Source organism: Anthonomus grandis, chromosome 7 (assembly GCF_022605725.1).
Source record: "Anthonomus grandis grandis chromosome 7, icAntGran1.3, whole genome shotgun sequence".
Taxonomy (NCBI): domain Eukaryota; kingdom Metazoa; phylum Arthropoda; class Insecta; order Coleoptera; family Curculionidae; genus Anthonomus; species Anthonomus grandis.
The window spans coordinates 27,053,879-27,076,915 of NC_065552.1; the positions used below are offsets into that span (position 1 = coordinate 27,053,879).

The window sequence follows — 23,037 nt, forward strand, 5'->3', positions numbered from 1 at the left end:
TGGATACTTTCAGGGGCAGCGGCATGTTCAAACTTTTCATACTCTTATTATTAAAATCGATAAAATAAATGTTATCTGAAAAACTATACTAATTTGATAAATAGAAGACAATGAATTTAACGTACAATTAAGCAAAATTCTGTCCAATAAATCCGTGCAATAAGATAATCTATGGATTGAAGCAATCCTCAAGAGTTTGTTATAAAAAGGTTGAGGTTTTTTTGCAAAATTTAAATTACAAGAAATCAGAATTTAAGCCTTGTTTATTCTTTAAACGTGAAGATCACAGAATGACTGTAATCGCGCTTTACGTTGACGATTTTTTCATTTTTGGTAATTCTAAGAAAGAAACAGAAGTTTTAAAATGTGAGTTAGCTTCTAATTGTAAGATTAAAGATCTAGGAGAGCTAAAACAATGTTTAGGAATGAGAGTTACTATAAATAGGTATAAAAATGAGATTTTTATAGATCAAGAGACGTGCATTGAACAGTGGTTAAAGAGATTCAATATGAGTACCTGTAAAGAGGTGTCAACACCTATTAAACCAAATGTTAATTTAGTTAAGGATAATGTTTTTGTTCAAAGGTTACCATATCAGCAGCTCATGGGTAGCTTGATATACTTATGTATTTTGACTAGGCCTGATATATCTTTTACAGTGAGTTATTTAAGTCAGTTTAATAATTGTTATAACGAAAGTCATTGGAAACAGGCTAAACGTTTGTTAAAATATTTGCAAGGTACGAAATCTTATGGATTAAAATTTTATAATGATAATCAAGATTTGTTAGGTTTTGTTGATGCTGATTGGGGTAATAGTTTAGTTGACAGAAAGTCATATACTGGATTTTGCTTTAAACATTCTGGTTCTATTGTGTCATGGGAAAGTAGAAAGCAAAAGACAGTTGTGTTGAGCAGGATGGAGGCTGAATATATGGCTATCTCGGAAGCATCTAAGGAAGCCATATATTTAAGGAATTTCGTCCAGGAGCTTATGTTAGAATCGAAAGAGGTAATTCTCTATAATGATAATCAGAGTGCACATAGTGCACTCTGATTATCATTATAGAGAATGGAAAAGAGCTGGCTGTAAAACCTAGTTTGCATAAAAGATCGAAACATATTGATGTTAGGCATCATTTTATTCGAGAGCTGATTGCTGATAACTTGATAGTGTTGAAATATTTACAGACAGCTTGGTATGCCCGCTGACCTATTGACTAAAGGTTTAAATTCTCAAAAGGATTATAAATTTTTGGATAAGTTGGGAATTGTTGAAAGTACTAGGTTAGTATTTACTGACATTTTGACAACATTTACACAAGTGGGAGTGTTGAATATTATGCTTTAAATGTTTTTGATGCATGTAGCAACTTATTGCGGTGTGTTACATATTGTATGTGAACTTTTCTCAATATGTGTCTCTCATATGTCAACCATACTGTCAACGGATAAGTAATAATAAAGTTAGTCGCTTGTAAACACTGGACCTGTGAGCTTTATTTTCCCGATCTAACCTCAGTTTTTACAGATACGTGTGCAAAGTTTGAAGTTGATCAGACTTTTAGAAACCAATGAAAATTAAACTCAAAGATTCCGTTACATACATACATATGTAGTTACAACCCAAACTAATAAAAGCGCGTTAATAAGACAACGTTTTGCATATCAATGTAATGTTTTTTATTAAAAATATCTAACTGACCTTCGAAACCGTTCTGTGAAAAAAGGTTCAATCAATTATTATAAATGTCATTTCCAAAAATGTTTCCGTTCATTTTATTAATTTAAAACAACTTTATGAAAAACAAAAGATTTAATAGTACCCCTCTATCATCTTTTTTTTTTATATTTTGCCTTAAATATAATAATCATACAAAAAATATACATGTCACTATCATCAAGTTCTACTCTCAAATCACAAAACAGTTTTGTAATGGTACAACTGTTTTGTGATTTGAGTGTCATGCCAAAAGATCCATCCATAGGATTAAGTTATTTAGTTTAAAAATGTGTCTACAGTCCTCTCATTATAAAGTGCGAAACACCTCACCAAGGACACTTCTGGAAAGGCCACGAAGAACGTATAGGTTTCTTCAAGCTTCGTAGTAAGCGCATTTACATTGTTTTCTCACTGCAGTTTGGGTTCCAAAGTAACACCCAAAAACCTAACCACATTGTCAGTGTGAATATTCATATATGTCAGTAAGAGTGCCATTTGTTGAGTTTTTTTATTATTAAAGATAAGCTTATTAGAGACAAACCATTGTTTAGCTCTTCTTTGGACTTCTTTATACAAGCGACGTATATGATTTCTGTCAGAAATTCATTGGACATGGAGATAGTGGTTTCATCTGCGAAGTGCCCTTATGCAATAATTGCATATCTAATATGCGAATGAAATAAGGCAAATTATGATGTACCAAGTACCTCCAGAAAAACTTCTAGAAAAGCCATGAGTATTTACATGGTTTCCTCACTTTAGCTTGGAGTCCAAAGTAATATCCAAAAACCTACCCTCAGGTTCAGTATAAATATTTACTTCTTTTAATACCGTTTATTGAGTTTTAGTATTATTCAGGAGAAGCCTATTAAACCATTTTTCTGCTCTTGTATGGGTTCTTTATACAAACGTATGAGTTCTGTCAGAGATTCATTTGATGTGGTGTCAACGACGAAGAAGATATTATATTGGAAGGTATTATATAAGTATATAAAAAATAAAATATCATAGGATCATCTACTGCAAACCTTTTTCTTGCTGATCTTAGATCATCTATCTCATCTAATATCATATGACTATTTTGAAGATAGGATTCTAGAAACTGCATAATTCCCAAGGAAAAACCATAAAAGGACAGTGTCTCTAAAAGAATGTCATAATTCACATAGTCGAAAGCTTTACAGTAGTCACAGAGAAGAATTAAGTTAAACTGCATTCTATGAAGGCAATCCACTATAGCTGAAATGAGATCTGTTGAAATGCTATGGGTGATATTTTTATCCTTCCTACTACTGAGAATAATGAGGTTATTGTATTCAAAAAAATGTGTGGTTTATAGACCCATGTATTTTCCTAAAATTTTTGATAGAATGATATGCCTAGCTTTACTTTTCACGTGGCTGATAATATCCCTTAAATGTTACATCGATATCAATAATTACTGTGCGTCTTCATTAATATTAATTGGGTGTTATGATATTCTGATAATGCATGCCTTATTTAAAACGGGCAGTTTTACAAAGTTAGTTCCTCCCCCAATTACGCTTAAAATGAAATATATGATATGATATGATTTCTAAGGTTAAGAAAATACTTAAAGTTAAAAACTGTTGACAGTTGGGAAAACTATAAAAGATTAAGAAGTATTGTAACGGCGACGATCTGCAATAAAAAAAGGCTTTTGAAAACTGTGAAATTATCAAACGTCAATGTGAAGCCTGTAAGTGATCCCAGTGAGATAGGAATCCTAATAATGTATCCCTTCCACCCAGTATCTTCCAAATGTTCCTTTAATTGGTGTATACAAACATAATTCTTTTAATAATTTACCGCAACCCTTTGCGTTCCGACTGTTAGTAGTAAAAAAAATTCATTATTCTATCGCAAGTTTAAATTTAATACTGCTGGAATGGGTGGTTTTAGCCGTAGATTTATGGACCTTTTTATCTACTCTTTGACCCTAACTGACTTTTATTATTAACCAGTCTTTCTCAACAAATTCCAAGACCGCGAAAAATTGCGAATGAATTTTCCAACCTGGCTTTAGATCGCTACACAATACTACAACGGCTGTAGCTACAATGACAGATGATATTATGAACTGTTGGGGCCAGAGTAACCACAGAGGCTTGCGATTTCGTGATTACAGTAAATCATTAATACATTATAAATACTGTTAATTGTTAATTGATATGCCTAAAGCTTAAAGTATTTTGGTCTTAGCAAGAACGGCCTTAGCTTAGCCAAAGAATATTTTGGCAGGAAACAGAAAGTGATTTTTGATCGAGTACTGTCACAGGTTTCTCTGCCTACGATACATGTGCGTTCGCACCAAAATGGTGATACTTTTTTGCTTTATTACAGTTTCTTATACATATAATATATGGTGATCAGGTTTCAAAAAGACTGTTTCTGAGAGCTAGTTATTGGTGAATAATTTTAGCAGCTTGATTGTCGCGATCTAGATATGCCTTGTCTGCAAGTTATCAACGATCTGCAATGATGTATTCTAGCGACTTATCCACAGTATTACATTTACTGCATTTATCTTTGGCTTCAAGTAGAAGACAGTTCTCGTAATTTTGTCTCCTCTATTACTCTATCTTGGAATGCCATAAAGAAACCCTCAGTCTTAAGGTAGAGGTAAACAGCTCTAAGCCGTACTAACGATAACGGTTTATCAACATTATCCGACTGTAGGCTCTTTGGGAACTTGTCATGTAAAGCTTGCTACATTCATGCAGCTCGTTCTTGTTGTGCTGAGTTTATGTTTAATTCGAGATACGCGTATTGCACATTTAAAGGTTTATACCTTTGGGTCTTTCTCGGTTGCCGATCAATTCAGGTATCATTGGATTCGAGGAGTTGTTGTCTCAGACTGCTTGGGTTTTGCATAACTTGTAGATGTTCACTATTTTAGTCAGTATTTAGTGTGTCGTTCTGTCTAGCTCATTTACATTAGCATTGGACCATTTAAAAAGCCCCAAAATTTAGGTCAGAGTTAGTACTGCACAAGTGTTTAGGACAGCGCTGTATATTGTGGGAAATATTAATTAAAAGACGAGAAATAAAATGTTTAACGCCCTCCCTATCCTAGAATTTCCTGGAATCGATCACCCGATTGACCGATCTATTGCCGTCGCCTGGAGGAAGAAAACCACCGGCAGCAGTGCGAGAATAATTACAGATGACGAAAGACGATTTTAAGTTAAGACGCTCGCATCAATTAAAGACGGTTATTTTAAGACGATTAACGACGTTTAGTTATAATAGTAGAATAGTGTAAAAACCTGTAAATAATGTGTAAATAAACTGTGTATATAAAGTTAGCCAGTGTTTTCCTGTCTTTGGAGCAAAACAATTCCTATAATATTTCAGTCTTGGTGAAGAGTTTTGTATTTAAAATTCTGATATCTCTCTTCTTAAATTTTTTGGAAAAAAATTGTCCTTGTTGCGAGTGGTCAATCCATTGGTTTTGCAACATTTCAAAATATTTATATCAAAGTATCATCTGAAGGCGGATTTTCAATGACCTGAAACTGGTCTATTGGATCTTCACTAAATCTGCTTAGATGTTTGCAATAGCGCACATATCAAGCTCAAATAACATCTATGTGTTACTGATGAATATTTTAACTCTGACACCGTTCGTAAAATTTCAAATCATTAACGTATAATAGGTGAGATAACTTATGATTGTTACGGAGTGTAAATTGGTTCCAAAGGTTAAAAAGGTTCTATATTGGGCAGAGCAATGGCTATTTTATTATTATGGCTATTTGGCATTATTTTTATTGGAAAGAATCCGAGTGCCATAATATCCAGTACTTTCATTAGTTAGTTGTGAGGGACAGAATTAAAGATCTTGCAATCATCATTGTAGAATACATCCAGATTTTCCTATTTGGCCTGGGTTTATTTTATAACCACCTAATCGATAGAAAGCTGGTGCTTACACCCAGCTAACGTATTATTATTAATTTTTTTTATGGTTTTATCTCATTACAACACAATGGTTTTCATTGAACTAGTTTATATAAAGTCAATTTGTGGTTCTCTTCCAACCACCGCAATTTGTCCCACTATATCGCCGAAAAAAAATAGCAAAAAGCTTTCAAGGCCCTTTTTAGGTATTTATTCGAGTGCAAGAGTAAAGCAAAAGGCAAAAAGGCCGCATTAACTTAAAAGACTTTTTAAGGCAAAAATCTTCTTAAAGTACTTTTGCTCTACGATGGGCGTCGAATTTCTTTTCGTAAGCAAATGGGGCGCGCTAAGTAAATATCAAATTTAATGGATTTTGGAGATGTGGGAGAACTTTGATTTAAATATTTGCCAGTATTTTTTTTGCTTTGGTATTTTGATATATTTTTTTTTATTTTGGACTAATAATAAAAATATTTGTTTTATTAACCATTTTTTAACCTTATGTATTTACAAATTGTAGATAAAATTACATAATTTTAGGTAATAAATTATTATAACAATAGGTATATATGAATGCAAAGTATACTCAAAACAAAGTAAGTCAAAGAAACAAAAACTTACTACTAAACTAACAATTCATTTGATAGAAATACAATAGTTTGCATTAATGTTTTTATAAGTAAGCTTCTTTACGGCATTATAGAATATCTGTTTATTTAACAAACACCTAATTGATAATTAAAATCCTTTAGTACCGCAACGAACTCCTTTAGTTAGTGCAGATAAACAAAAGAAATTTATTTCATTTTTAATTATCTTATTATCTATTTTCTACAAAAAAGAGTGCAACTAAAAATACTAATCAACGGTTCCGAGGATTTTTTTAAGAAAAAAGAAAGTATATAAACTACTGAATTTATTCCAAGTTACAGACTGTATAATCTATTTAATTATAATTATTAATATGATTATTTAATTTTTTTTACCCGAAGCTCCCTTGTTTAACAAATCTGGTAAGAGTATTAAACCACCATTTCCATTAATTTTATTCATGACTTAAAGATCTCGTAATATCCTGGTGGTATTATACCATTACTTATTATTACCCTGTGGTAAAATAAGGTCGATTTTTTTGTGCAATCCCAACGTCTCCAGGCTTCTGTGTAGCTATATAATACCACACGGTGGTCACTTTGTTCAGATTCCACAGTTTCTTTATGTCCTCTGCCTAACACATCCTCCTATCGTGAGGTTTTTCACAATGTGCTTTAAGTAATTCTTTGTGTTCATTAGCTATAGTTTTAAATGATCATTCAAGACTTAAGTCTTCTGTTACAGGAAATAGCTTTCCTCTCTTCAACTACGCATTTAATATCAACAAAATGTTAATCAAATTTATAAAGGTGTCTCCTATGCAATGCCTGGTATTGCCATACCCGATGTATCTCGTCTTTACTACACTGGTATTGATCGGCGTGGATCTCTGATCTGACATTACTACAGCTTACTATGCTGGTGGAAGTAGGTTCTTAACAGCATGACATGTTTGTTGGTACACTTTTGTGAAGTTGTTTTGTTATGTTCAGTCCCTTGGTTTGCTCGTAGCTAAGAGACTTACATGTTTTTATCCATCTATGAGTCTCTCATCTTCTAATTGTACGTCTCTGTGTAAACATTTTTCTCTTTTTGTACTAACGATCTTGCACGTGTCCAGTCGAAACTTAATAGTGATATTATTGGAGAACACTTCTATCTATTGGATGAGTTGCTTAAGCTTGTCCTGTAATAAAGTGTGAGGTCATCCATCTAGAAATGATGAGATATGATGTGCGTCTCTTGTTAGTTTTCGAGCGTGTATCCTATTTTAGTTCCTTTCAGTATTTTAAACAGTGGGTTTAGGGGTAAACAGAAGCAAAGAGAACTTAAAGAATCCCCTTGGGAAATGCCTCGGTTAAACTTGATTTCAGGGGTACTGATATATAAAAAAATCAAAACAATTTCCAATTTACGTCACATCCCTTGAGAGTGACCTGGAATGGCAACATGGCCATTGCCAGTTTGTGATGATAATACAAAAATATTACGTTTTTTTACTAATAAAAATAGCATATTGCTAACAATTTACAAATATTATTGAATAAAAAAATGTCGTAGTTTGTTTTTTATTATTTATTTACTGATAAATATAATTATTAAGTCAATATGATATATTTAAAATGTTTGATAATATTTGAATTTATTTTAATGAAGAAGTATATTATAAGAAAAATTATTCTGTCCATGATTATAAGATACACAGTAATGCAAATATTTTGACCAAAAAAAATACTTAGCTCTCTACATCATTTTCATAATCCCTTGAATCACCATCATCTAAATTAATAATAAGCAGTTGAATATTCAGCCTGTCAAGTACATGTTCTCTTTTATACCATTTTCTTATTTGTTCTACCATACGCGTTACTGAATTCTTCTACATTTCTGGAGTAACAATGCCAAGTTATTCCTTCCACATATTCAAACAAGCCATCTCTATACCACCACCTGCACCAATATGCCTGTTATAGTAAGTCTTCGGAAACCCCTAAATAAGTTCGATTGGATTGAACACCAAGGGTATGGAGGCAATCGTAAGACTTTATACCCATATTTATTAGCCATGTCATCTACAATACATTTTTTTGGTTCGTTAGAAGTTCGGCTTTTACCAATATGTGATTACCTTCAATTTCATTATTGACTAACCATTCTTGAATGGAAGACTTATTGACCATGAAGAATTGGGTGTTTTTTCTAACAGCATGCTGTGATATGTGATGCTCACCACCCTCAATAAATTCATGTTCATTACCAGCATGAAGTATTACGTATCTGCTAAAAAAATCCTTTTATCTCAAGTAAGTAGATATAATATATATGGTCGTTTACCTTTTGCCATTCACTTTGCCATCCACAGATCGATTATTGTGCTTCCAACCTTGTCTAAAGTATTTGAAAGAGTCTTAGATTAGAATTTTACCTCAAAAACAGTCAGGATTTAGAAGTGGAAACAGTTTCGGAACGGCGATGGCGGACGTGGTCGATGATATTATTTGTGAAACAAATAATAAACATAAATTGCAGTTAAATCTTCAAAAATTTAAAGGTATTCTGTTTGGCAATAAAAATAACATAAGTAACACTCACAAGATCTTATATGCATTGATAATCAAGTACTTGATGTTAAAAACACTAAAAGCTTAGGTTTAACTCTAGACTCACAATTAAAATTTTCCGGTCATATATCAAATGTACTTCAAAAAAACATTCTCTTATAACTCTCTTATACAATATTTGCCGTTATATTAATGATTTATCGCAGCGCCTCCTCAATCTATCCATTTCAACTGAAACATTTAAAAAACGATTGAGACAGCATTTGTTAGAACACCAACAGCATTTTATTTAGCAATTATTTTAGTTAGTTAGAGGTAAACCTTTTTTAGCTTTAGGCAGTTAAGTGTAAAATGGATACATTTATGCACGTATTTTTGTTAGTCTTAAATATTTTTTTTCATACCTACTAAATATAGGAATTTATTATGTATTTTTTAAGCTTTTTTCAGTTTTATATATATTTTAAGTTATTTTTTTTTTTGCAATGAAGGAAGAACAGAGCTTGCTTCTGGCAAGTTGCAAGAGTCTCATATATATGCTATTATTATTTTTTTTTTTTTATTATTAATATTATTATTATTACTTTTGTGGATTTCGCATTTCTTTTGTTTTTTATTCTGCCATTAATTTTCACGTTCTCGTGCAAAATAACCGATTAGAAAAACTACAAGTTCTTTGTATCGGCTATTTAAATGCTTTGTCATTTTCATAGAAAATCAAAAGTCTGCTTCGAAAAATTAAATGTACAAAGATTTTGTTTTTAGAATAACAGTTAATAATGATCAAAATCACCGAAGGAATAAAAATATTTACACACGAAATTGCACAATCAATTCGTATAAATGTCAAACAATGAACGGCACCGTCGCGACATACGATGCAATTTGACCAACCTGACGATAATAAAATTCAAATTAAATAAATGTTTGCAAGGTTGATCGAAAGAAAAATTCGCTGTAATTGAATGTGTTAAACAACAACATCAATATGTGTCTAGCACATTAATTAAAAGGCCAAGTTTTTCCATTTTTTGCAAAAATTTTATTTTCAGATTTGTGAACTTCAGTTATCACCTGATTGATAACGTAAATTGGAAGTTGTTTTACATTTGCTATAGAAACCATTAGTTGATGATTGGATATTCATTCTCCAGGGTTGCACGAGGTATTAAAGGAAGGAGGTTACTTTAGGGTAAATAACAATATATTGTATGAACTTGGAGAACTCGAAGCAACCAAGCATGCAGTACACTGTCATACGCCTTCTTGTAGTTGAGCTAGTTGTAAGCCCGTCTTCTTTCATCCTCTTAATATCTTTAAGTATTGTGGAGTCAATGATATTCTTCAACTATAATATTATTATTATTATTATGATTGATATGATCATTACTATTATTAATCCTTATAATCTGTATAGATTTTGATAATTAAATTTATTATAATTTCTATATAATTGACTTTTAATATGTTAAGTGGAAAATTTACATTTTTTTGTTAATGGGTAATTTCTCTAATTCGAAGTTAAGCTTTTTAAAAATTCCAGCATTAAAAAATCGTTAAAACTTAAATTGTTCAATCACCTTCTTAGTGTTCATCAAAGTAGCACTAGCCATTCTCTTTGCATTAAATTTATTACAAAATACGATTTTTAAGACAAAACTTCCCATTATTCGCTAGTTCATTCTGTAATATTTTATAATTAGTTGTTCGTGAAAAGCAACAGGTGTATATATTTTTTAAGTTATTATAAGGCCCTTTAACTTTCAGGTCCTTTTACTAAGCTCCTACTTACGTTCTTCTTCAACATATAACTTATCCTGTAACATGTTTCAAGCATGTCGGATTTAGAAACACCTTTTAAATTTAAGTAAAATGTAAGTGAAGAGAGACTTAATAAGAAGTGATCGTAAATCCACCTTTACTCTCTTTTTTTTCTACTAGCGCAAGCATATCCGCAGAAGCGGGAAATTTTTAATAACAACTTAATACGACTTTTTTTTATCTGTGCATTTTTGTGCATTCTTTAAACCTCTTCCGTATTACGCCCGGCAATATCCAGATGGGATACGCGGCCCCGGCTGCCAGCAATTTATTATTACATTTTGTGTGTAGCAAAAGGAGGGTCTGCCTGTCAGTTCTCGTTTTACGCGTTTCTTGGAATATTCAGATTACTTCCATCATGAAAGGCTTTTAAAAGTGGTTATTTTGTTAATATTTCTTTTAAAAATAATCGGTAGAGCTATATTTAGATCTTGAAAAGATAAACCTTGTTTGGGAATTTGTATTTTTAATCAATCTATAAGATGAGCTTTAGTTTTTTTGTTAATCAAAACGATTACCTACATAAAAACACCATCAGGGGTTGACTCAAAAGTTTCTTAGACAAAATTTATAGCTTAATTTTAGTGGCAACCCAAACAACAGTATTACTGGCAAAACCATAATGCTTAGAGCAGATCATGAAGAGAATGAAATAACCATCGATAGGACGAACCGATATAGTGACTATCCAGGAAGCAAAATGGCAAAATTGCATACATTGGCTAAGGCGTGCATTAGCATATAACCAAGATTAATCTTCCCAATAACCATATGGATACTTCACGAAAACAAGTGTAGATGAAGTAGATAATGGAAAACAAAATGGAGAGCACCCAAACGTTATAAGAAAGTTTCCCATAACTAAACGATCAAATTGGTGTGAATGATTTTAGTAAATGAGTCAGCTGAATATGTTTAATGTCTGGTATTTGTTTAGTACCGATTAACTCATTTAAGAGTATGGTAAACATTCAGGAAACACAATAAGATTCATAGGGATTAAGATTCTTAGGCTTCATTAGGGAGGTAGGACTGCTGGATTGGTAAGAAATTGATTTGGATACCGATGGGGTAGCTATTTTTTTTCTATCAAATCAGATTCTATGGTTTACTTAAATGACCTTTAGTCATGTAACGCAAAACCTCGACAAAATAATATCAGATCGCATGGATGGAAGATATTCTTATCCCATAAAAGCGACTGCAGATAAACCGCATAGAAGCTGGAAAACGATTCTATTTAAATTGAATAAGCAGATCCTACATTATGGTAATTCGCGTTTTATGCCTTTTGACTTGTCATAATCGCAGGTGAAGGCAGCCAGACTGATCTCAAGTGAAATATGAAGAGATTAAAGTGTGGAGCAAGTGTGCTACTACTAAACCAGACTGTTAGAGCCCGGCCTTACCCAAGAAGGGTCAGATATAAGCAATTCCTTCTCTACTACGACTCCTTTAAGAAATCATTCAAGATAAAAACTTAAGCAGAAGACCTAAACAACTTCCACGATATTCTCATATACCCAGATGGGTTAAAAACCATCTCTGACTGGTTCACTTTTACTTTAGGAAGGTACTACTATCATTTGTTTAAGCGTTTTTTTTTCATACAAATAAGGATATGTATTGTTTTTTATGAGATATTTATGTGCCAAATGTTCAAAAAAAGCTGATTTTATGGATTACATTAAATGAGTATGGACATTCAGTGGTATAACACAAACAAATACACTATTGATTACTTTTTCTTTATTTAAAAATCATGTATGGGACATATGACCCTTTCGACTATAGCCTCTTCAACTTTCTTAATTGACGCTTCGTCCGTAATGGTACTTATTTCTTGAGATTCCGTCTTTAATGCCTCTTTTTCAGTTTTCTTCCTGGTACCTTTTCTTCCAGTATTGATTAATGCAAGCCTACACTTTTCCATAAACACTGGCTTGTCAGTAGTACCGTTCAACTTATTAGCTATTTCACGTGTTATTTTTGTAGGCATTTCCCAAGTACCTAAACATATGTACGTAATGAATGTGAACTTTTACAATATAAAGTCATAAATTACTCTAACCCAGATACAAAACGCGAATCGATTTTTGTGACCTCGAAAATATAGTCTCCGATCAACCGCATGGATTCGAGTATTCTAGTTGCTTGATAGCGGCTGCAGACAAACTGCATAAATGTTGTTAAAAAAATCGCGTTTGTTTAAATTGAATAAGCATAACCTACATTAATATAACTCATTTTAATTCATTTTAATATAACTAAGAAATGAATCAAAGAATAAATAGTCAACTATGCGACCGAAATAATGATCATGCTAGAATATGGGATGCTCTGGTCCCTAGTAGGGACGCCATAGAAATATTTTAAAGTCAAAAGTTTTCTGTATCTTGGTTAGAATAATTTATGATATTATTAAAAATTATACCAATAAAGTCCCCAAATGCGTTGCAAGGCGGCCTAGGTACCCCAGGTAAGATATGCCCTCTGGAATTGGAAATTATTTTGGTGCAATTGGTTCTTCTGCGCGGTTTCGGACAATAGTACTTTGGTACCTCCCAGTTCCGAAGATAGGTGGAACGGTAGGGCATGTCAAATTGATAAGAGTAAAAGTGTTTGGCCATTTTTAAGCTTTAAAATATAAAAAAATTATTAGAATTACTGCGAATTTGAGTTATTATATGATGTCAGTTCATTCGATGAAGTATACTAGGGAATGATTAGAAATTCACATTTATTTAATTATATAAGTTAAGCAATAAGCGTATTTATATGACAACTTTATTTAATAAAATTTTATCACGTATCTGACTATTTTTTTAAACTAGATCTTGCGTTAAAGGAATAGCAAAGTGAATGTCGCCTCTCGGTCTTGAAATGCGAAAAGTGTCAAGCGGGAATGCGAGGGCCTTCTTTATCTTTTTCTAAACGAGGAATCCTTATTATTCCCGGAGACGAACACCTTTATTTCGGGAACAGAAATCCGGCAAAATGACGACAAGTCCCCTGGGGAACGTCCGGATCATGTCTCTTGTCTGGTTTTATTCCAGACCTGCTTACTTCTTTTTTCGGCACTTTGTCGCACTGATTTTTTATTTTAAAATAATTTTCTTTTTTATGTTGGGCTCCCTCTGATAAATATTAAAATATTTCGGAGCAAGTTGGAATATAAACCAATTAAAACAAAATAACCTGCAAATGAACTATTTGGGTACCAGATAATACTGATTCACTTGGCAGAACAGAAACTTTTCCGCTTTTTTGCTGACACATCACTCCTGTTTAATATCTACATATCTAGGACAGGAATAAGGCCTTTTAGTTCGCTATTACAACATCGGCTTGTGAGCTGTTGAATTGGATGGACCAACGGAGACTACAGGGCAATCTATGGAATATACAATAAGCGACCATGTATACCAGTCACAAATGACCTGGAACATCCTGAAGTGGAAAGATGTGTATCTTCCTTCAGGGCCAAACACATTGGTCAAGCCGCGGGGCATCCTCTTGGACCAACACCTGACTGCACACATAAAAGCGATGAACTTGCCAATAATACAACGTGCTTCTTCACACCGAATTCATGAAGGTAATCTTCAAATCCTTACCCTGTGTGAGAAGCAAAAATTCTTGGGCCAAGATGGATAACAGATTTGACGTTAACGGAAATAGGGCATTCCATATTATCACGAGAGCATCCTGGGATATTAGGCACATCACTTTGTGCTTAAAGGTGATTAAGAGATTAAAGACAGAGGAGCTTCAGGAACAAGTCATAAAACTGAACAGACCGTATTGCTCTAGAATACGCGGGGCGCTACAACCACTATAAAGAAATATTATGGATTTACCGACTAAAGTCGCCACTTACTGCAGCAGTCTTGGAATAGCTGCAAATAAATCATGACCTGCAAAGCCAAAACATGACAAAAAAAAATTCAGACTGCGCTCTAAAAATCAGTGAAACGTCAAAAATAGGATGGATGCAAAAGTATTCTATAAGAAATTTATGTCAAGGGTAAGAAATTTCTTCTTCTTGAATAAAAAATTCTAGTTTTTCCTCAACTGTTCTTGGATCTCTTAATTCCAAAAAAATTCCGTGTGTCATCTGTCTGTGACTCAAACAATAATACTTAGCAAGTCTAAGAGTCTTCTCTGTGTGACATTGTGATTATTGGAGCTAGTCAAATTCCTTACTTCTTTTTACTTAATAACTTCATTGCCTTCTTTTTTGAGCATCTTCTCTCGATTATCCTAAAGTCTTTGTGGTGCCAGTCTACTTTTTTCAACTCTTTAAATCAAATCGCCTGGTTTGGACAATCTACAGGTTTTTTTTAAATATTCAGTACCATCGATTTGGGAAGACAAACATAACTAAAAGAGGCTAGAATAAAAAATTGGAATAATGTAAGTTGAGGATAGTGAGAGTGAAAGACAGGGTGAATTGTAAAATGGTTGGATGGTATGATGAAGAAATTGAGTATTGAAGAAATGGGCATTATTGACGCTAAAGAGATTGGCCTTAGAGAAGAAAAGTTAGTAGTCAAGAAAATTTAAGTAGGAGAGGGATGTTTAGCATTAAAAAGAATAAACGAAAGGGAAAGGGGACTGATAGATTCTAATTTCCAAACGTTAATAGAGACTATGAGAGACAATTGAGGACAACAAAAAAAAGTGGTGAAAGAAGTTTTTGGTGGACGTAAATATCAAGCACGCCAAATGTAAGTGATACCTTTCCCTGATAGTGAGCTAACCAGATTCTCTTAAATGTGGCGTTATGTGGTCATATTTTCGAACATGGTAGCATCTCTATGCATATACAATAATTTTAGTTTTCCAAACCTTTTTTGAATAAGCGATAATACATAGTTAGAAAATCTTAAGTCTAAATCGATAAACAAACGTAAGTTGTTGAGAGTAACTATCGGATATAATAGAACCTTGTTAAGATCTAATAAAAAGCGGTTATAATTTAAAATGGCTCTAAAGGCTCTTGATTTACCAAATATAACAAACTGAGTTTTGCTTTCATTAAGAACTAGCCCATGAACTTGGGATATATCATAAATACTTTGCAAATCAGTGTTCATATACCTATGTGCTACTTCAAAATTAGTTGTTTTTCCAAAAGTTTTTCAATTATTTTGGAAAATACTGGTAGTATACTGATGGGCAAAATCTCTGGGCAAAAATCTTTTGGTTTGGAAGGATTAGACAATTTTGGAATTGGAACCACATGTGCTGTTTTCCAATTGTCAGGGAATGTACCTGTAGTAAGACAATGGTTAGTAATAAAAGTTATGTGATTCATTAGGTTAGGTGCTGAGCATCAACATTTTTAAATAAATACTATCGCACCCAATAAAAGCCGATTTTAAACTATACATAATTTTTTCCACCTCTTCGGATGATATAGGAGTAAATCATTGATATGAAATATTTTGTTGTTATAATTATCATTAACAAATGAAGTATTATGCTTTGAGGTGGGTGAATCTGAACTAATAAAAAATTTACTAAATTAGATTAATGTTCATTGGAAGGTACGCCAAAAATTGTTTGGATCTTTTTTAAAAGTATGTATGAGAAAGACCTTTTTTTTGCTCTAACTGAAATAATAACATGATTACGTAGTGACTTGTATTCATTCAAACTAGCTTCAGTTTTAGGCTTATAGCGTGACAGGGCCTTGTTTCTAAGCCTCATCATAAAATTAAGTTTATTAATAAGGTGATAATCGCGCAAACGTTTATAAATTGGCTTAGGTTTTCATTTAGAAAATTTTATTTTATATGACACTGACCTATGATGTGAAATATTTACATTTCAAGGATTTCGGTTTCATTAACTAAGGTTACATCACTACATACCAAAACATCCAACAGTGTGTTAGAACGATCATTAGTTCGAGTAGGCAACTTGACTTCTTGTGATAAATTCCGAAGTATTCAATAAATTAGAATTTATGTCTACTCCAAAGCAAACTATACCAAATTTAGGCAAAACCTCCACCATAATATCCTCTAGCACCTCCATACATCGTCATGTTAGCTAGGTTGCCTATACAAGGAGCCAAGACATAATTTCTCTCCCCCGCACTTGATTGATAGTCAGATATGTTCGAAGAACTTAGAAGAATTATAATTTTTAACAAAATCCCACACCTACATTTGTATCTCTATCGCTTCTTACAAAGGATAGCCATCAATGTTAAAATTAGGATCAGCTATCTTAGGCTTTATCTAAGTTTTTGAGTTATAGTTAATATATATAATATAGTTATAATAATAATAATAATAATAATAATAAAACTGTACTTGAAAATAACGACTTTCGCCTCTACTGGGACAGAACTGTTTTGACCGATAGGACGCTGACTTCAAATAGACCAGATATAATCTTAATAAACAAAGCCCAAAAAAAAACGTTTCTAATTGACATAGCAGTGCCAAATACCAATAATGTCCCAGAGACGACACACACTAAACTTGCTAAATACGCTGATCTAGCTCACGAGATAAAACAACAATGGAGGCAAGATAATGTATATATACTCCCTCTAGTTATTTCATCCACTGGAATTGTCCCTTTAACACTGTCCAAAAACTTTATCTCATTGGGTCTTTCCTCCTGGACGATTATCACTATACAGAAATCTGTTCTACTGAATACATGCAACATTGTTCGAAAGTTCCTAAATCTACCATAACAAAATTCATCTTGTCTTCAGGCCGATGAAATTGACAACACCGCTATCAGCGAGCTTAAACAGAATAATAATAATAATAATAATAATAATAATAATAATAATAATAATAATAATAATAATAATAATAATAATATTAATAATATTATCACAGACTTTATTTTTATAATTTTACAAGTTAGATTACAAATTATTGTAATCTATAAGTTTACTATTGTAAAAATAGGTTTATACGAGTATACCCAGCTCTAATACAAAATGAACATCGATTACTTTTTTTTGCTCCGGTCTCTTGTACCATTATATCTCCACAATCAAACACTATGAAAAAGCTATCAGATCCCATGTCAAACAAACCTGGACCAAGAATTCTACAATGGAAAATTCTAGTTGTAATAAAAAAAACATCGTGGTATGGCCAAAAAGCGGCACAGGAAAATAAAATTAATAGCCTTTGGATGTGACGCGGTAGCATTGGCGTTCCTTATATCCCGACTTAAGCCAGCCGGGATTTCTGGAACACGGTTAATGGACCGCGTTATTTAGTTTGTGGGCAACTCTCCGGCTTGGTTTGTTTGTCTCGACTTACATTGACACCGGTAAATGATTTAAACACTATTTTTTATTCATTTATTATTGCGGTGTTTTACTACTTTTAATAAAAATGGGCTATTTATTTTCTGGCCATCACCGAATGTCCGAAATGCCCAAACGAGCAATATATAAGCGAAGCAAACTGAAATTATGATCGCGACGAGGCGCAATTAATTACCAAAATAATGATAATAATAATTGTGCACTTTGCAGATATGCCAGCTGAAATACGAGCGGCCCTAACAACAGCAACGAGCGGTAAACACGGATTTATTGCTTTTTGCTTTGTTAGAAATTAGCGTGTATTGTGTAACTTTTTATTTACAAATATTAAACTGTACTTTCGAATTTGCACTAAGTCTTTTACAAACAGGTATTAATTACATGGGTACGAAATATACGTTCCATCTAGGCTCAAAAGGAAAAATCTGACACTCTACTTAAGTCCATCAATACGACGTTGACCAGGCCGTCATTCTCAACTTTCAGCGCTACACGTCGATAATTACCAACATCAACCTACAACATCTGGCTTCAACAAAAGATATGCGTCATGCACCTCAGTTTAGACATTCTACACGAGTGATTAAAATGAAATATAGTGAAAATAAGAGAAAGAGAAAATAAATATGTCGACGATCTGAAACTGGCAACAGATCACGAACTTAATAAATATACCTGGATTGCCAATTCAATGAAAAGTAAATGACCACTACTAGGGGGCCGCCATTTTGCGTAATTGTGTCCTTTCGATGTTGGTCACTCTGAAAAATTTTAGTTGTGCCAATTGTAGGGAAACAAAACAATTAAAGTTTGAGAGGTTATGCTTACAAAAATACAAAATAGAAAGTTACATATAGGTAAGAATTTAAGATGGTTAGATCGTGGTAGCGTTAGATCTGTGATTTTTTTGTACTTCTTTAAGAATTTCGTGATAATTTATGAAAGAGTAGTAAGTAATCCTCACCTAAAATGAGATAGTTTAAATTAACTTGGAATAGATGCATGCACTTTGAAATATTCGTTTTATTATTCTGATAATCTTGAATCTTATAAATCTAAACTTAAATTTGAATCTTACAAATCCTAATACCGTGAAAATGATGATCTTTATTTAAATTTTTGCTTGTATTTACTTAACAAATTTAGTTAAAAACACTTTTATTTTCTTTCTATTTTTTCTGAGTTTTACTTTCCTTTCGTGTACAGTGTTTCCACTTTAATAGGTACAACCATCTATAAAAATCAAAATATAGATGATTTTATGAGGGTTTGTAATTAGCAAGGGTTTATGTAGTAAAAATATATTATTCTATCAACAACTCTATATATTATTCTATCATAAACAACAAAGACAGACAATTTACAATAATTCGATTTTGAGAAACAGTGAACCAAATTCCTTTAAATAAAGATGGTGATACTGTTTATTAACGTATTAAATAGGGAGGAAGATACATCGCCTGTTCCAGATGATATACCCAAGCGTCGTTTACAAATCGCCAAAAACTAAGCAATTTATTATACTCAAACAATACTTGGCAATACTAAAAAAATTCAGAGTGACCAACATCAAAAGGACACAACCACTATACAAATGGCGGCCACCAGGCAGTGGTCATTTTTGGGTGTCGTGGCCATATGCATTAGCAGTCCAGGTATATTTATTAAGTTCGTACAGCAAATAAAGAACTGACCGAACAACTGGCAATAGTAAAAGAATTTAATGACGACTTTAGGATGGAATTTGGTATCTGAAAATGTACAAAAAAAGGAAAAGGAAGAATGGATAAAAACGATGGAAAACAACACAAACGAATAAAGACCAAAAAAAGAATACTTCCATAGAACAAGAGAGAGCTGAACCCCAAGAATAAGATGGCATCATTAGTATTCCCAGTGATCTAGTACAGTGTAGACATTATCAGATGAGCCCAAGCAAAAGTAAGAAAACTAGACATGGAAATAAGAAAGTCACTTGTGTGGCAGTAGTAGTAGTAGTAAGAGTAGATGAGCTAGAGCTCGGTAAGTAGGCTTAAAGGTCCCTTTTCGCTCACCCCAAAATCACCTACCCCTACGCATTCACTCTTAATGCATGGTCTTCACTGAATCGGGCCCGTCCTTTTAATAAAGGCTTACACGCTGTCCCAGGCCAGATGTTTAAGAATTTCCTGTTAATGTGTCGTAGCTCTAAAAATTGGCCTTCTCAGGTAACTCCACATATTGCAAGTTCCTAATATATGGTATGAAGTTTCCTCCCCGGTACCACAATTCGGACAGAGTGCAGTTTCTCTTATACTAAGATGTAAATGCCAATTTAGGTAGTTATTTCCAGTTAAGATACCCACCAAGTTTTTGTAATCTGGTAACATCTCCTTGACCTGTCTACATCCTTCTGTTCCAATTCTTCGTTGTTTTCTACCAGGCCCAATTGTTAAGTTCCTTTTTTTTTACTTAACAGAAAAATGAACTGAAATTTGTTTTTTACTGAGATGACGACACGGCTCGGAGCCTATGAAGAGTCTAACGAAATCTTCTTTGGGTAGTTTGTCAACCCGTTCTTTGATACCCAGGTTTCCTAGGACCCACCTCAATCTTACTTCCTTGTGTGCTGCCAGTCTTTCCAATGCCTCTCTGGATTCCTGGACTAGCGCTGAGCTGGCGCTGGGTTTTAGTTACTCTTGTGAGAAAATTATATGGCGCACTCCATTCGCGAATGGACATTGATCGGATATATAGCTCCAAAAAGAGGGAGGTAGAGAATTGCCAAAGAGACTGGACTCAAACGAAGGCATAGCTGTGTTATGCAAATTTAAAGACAGAAACGGAATACCAAGATCAAGCGATAACAACAAACAATAAGAAAGCTTAACGAAAAATAAGCAAAGTAATAATGGAAACTTGCTGTGAACAAAAATGCAGACTCTATCATGCCTTCACTGTTAGCATGCATCACATCATTTCAAGGAACTTACTGAAACATTTGCAGAATCACACAGACGGAACAGTCATGGCAAACGAACCAAACCTATTAGTACTTGCCTTAAGAACCTACCTAACAACCTTCCTGATATACCTAAGCCTCAAATTTATAATTTCACTTATAGAAATTTACAAAATATCAACACTTGTTTATTTTAGTCTGATATTGAATCGATTCCCTGGCATAATATGTACAATATGGCTGATTTAAATAATAAATTTTTTTTTACTCAATCTTTATTAGAATTAATTAACTTACATGCTCCTATAAAAAACGTAAAGTGTAAAACTAGACCATATTGCCCCTGGATTACTCCTAATATTAGATTTATACAAAGTCTTCGCAACTCTTTACGTAAATTTAGAAACACCAAAAGTCGCGAGGATTGGGAAAATTATAAGCAGTACAGAAATCTTGCAACTAGTTCAATTAGGGCGGAAAAAAGGCATTCCTGGCTCACAGATTTAGAGTATGTAATAACAAAGAAACATGGCAAGAACTTAATAAACTAAATATTTCTAATAAATCAAATATACAACTTCCTCCTCTTATGCAAGATGTAGATAAACTTAATTTTTTTTTTCTAATATTAACAAAAACAATAATAACCCTCACGAAGAATTTGTTGGGTATTTTAAAAAACATAGGTTAAATTATTTGGTTAAATTTAAATTTAATTTGGTGACACAAGATATAATAATAAATTACTTAAAATCTATTAAATCTAAAGCATTTGGCATTGATCAATCAAACATTACCCTGATTTTGCTTTGTTGTCCTGCCATAATTAAACCACTTACTCATATTATAAAAGTATGTTTAGAACAAAACTGCTTTCCCGATCAATGGAAAGAAGCGAATGTTATTCCTTTGCCCAAAATAAAAAATCCTGTTGAATTTAATGATGTTCGCTCAATATCTGTACTTCCTATACTATCAAAAATATTAGAAAAAGTTATGGAGTATCAAATAGTTTAATATTTAAATGTAAATAATTTAATTCCTAAATACCAGTCTGGGTTTCGTAAGGGGTATAGTTATGCAACCGCTTTATCTAAAGTGACTAATGATATTTTTAAGGAACTTGATAAAAATAAAGCTACGGTGTTGGTTCTCTTATTTTTCTAAAGCCTTTGACATGGTAAATCACAGAATATTACTGGCTATATTAGAATATATGGGTTTTGCTGAGTCTGCGTTGGCATTGGTGTCTTCTTTCTTGTTTAATCGAAAACAAAGAGTAGTGCTTAATAACAATAAATCAAATGCACTAGATGTTACCTCTGGGGTACCCCAAGGTAGCATTCTTGGTCCTTTATTTTATACTCTTTATACTTCACAAATTACTAAAAAAAAATTACACTGTAAGCACTATTGCTATGCAGATGACACCCAGCTATTTTATTCATTTCATCACACTAATGTTGTCCAAGCTAATCAATATATAAATAAGAATTTAAATACCTTAAATATAGAAACTCAAAAATTACTTCTAAAGATTAACCCCACTAAATCAGCAGCTATTCTTTTTTGTAGTGACAATCATCGAACTAATATCTTAAATAATTTAAATGTACACCTTAATAACAATATAATAAGTTTTAAAAACTCTGCAACTCTGCAAATCTTGGACTAGTAATGGACTATAATCTTAGATTCAAAGAACATGTTACCCTTAAACTAAAAAATGGATATTCTGCCTTAAAAACAATATATCGTCAAAGACATTGTTTAAGCTCAAGTATCAAAAAACTGCTCTGTGATGCTTTAGTACTATCACCGTTAAATTTTTGCGACACAATTTATGGACCATGTCTCGATAACTCCGACTCAGGTAGAATTCAAAAACTTCAAAACTCTTGCTTAAGACATATTTGGTATAAGAAGACGGCAACATATTTCTTATAAATTAAAAGAAGCAGGTTGGCTAAATATGCACAATAGACGAATATTACATATTTTATGTTTTTCTTACAAAATTCTTAAATCAAAAACTCCGCCTTACTTTCTTGAAAAGCTTACCTATCGTACTGATGTGCATAATCCTAATATAAGACGTAAAAATCTTTTAACAATTCCTTGCCATAGCAAAGAACTCTTTAAGCGATTGTTTTCTTATGT

The 23,037-nt window shown here is 32.8% G+C and overlaps 1 protein-coding gene and 1 long non-coding RNA gene across 2 annotated transcripts in view; one reads left to right on the forward strand and one right to left on the reverse strand.

Moving 5' to 3' along the window:
- The window catches only part of LOC126738340 (out at first protein), a 274,579-nt gene that overhangs the window by 212,809 nt on the left and 38,733 nt on the right, over positions 1-23,037 (forward strand). The gene's annotated exons all lie outside the window — the stretch shown is intronic.
- On the reverse strand, positions 12,359-13,329 carry LOC126738341 (uncharacterized). Its single transcript, XR_007661301.1, has 2 exons — positions 13,059-13,329; positions 12,359-12,634 (listed from the first exon to the last, which is right to left on the reverse strand). It is a non-coding gene; the product is annotated as an uncharacterized LOC126738341 (long non-coding RNA).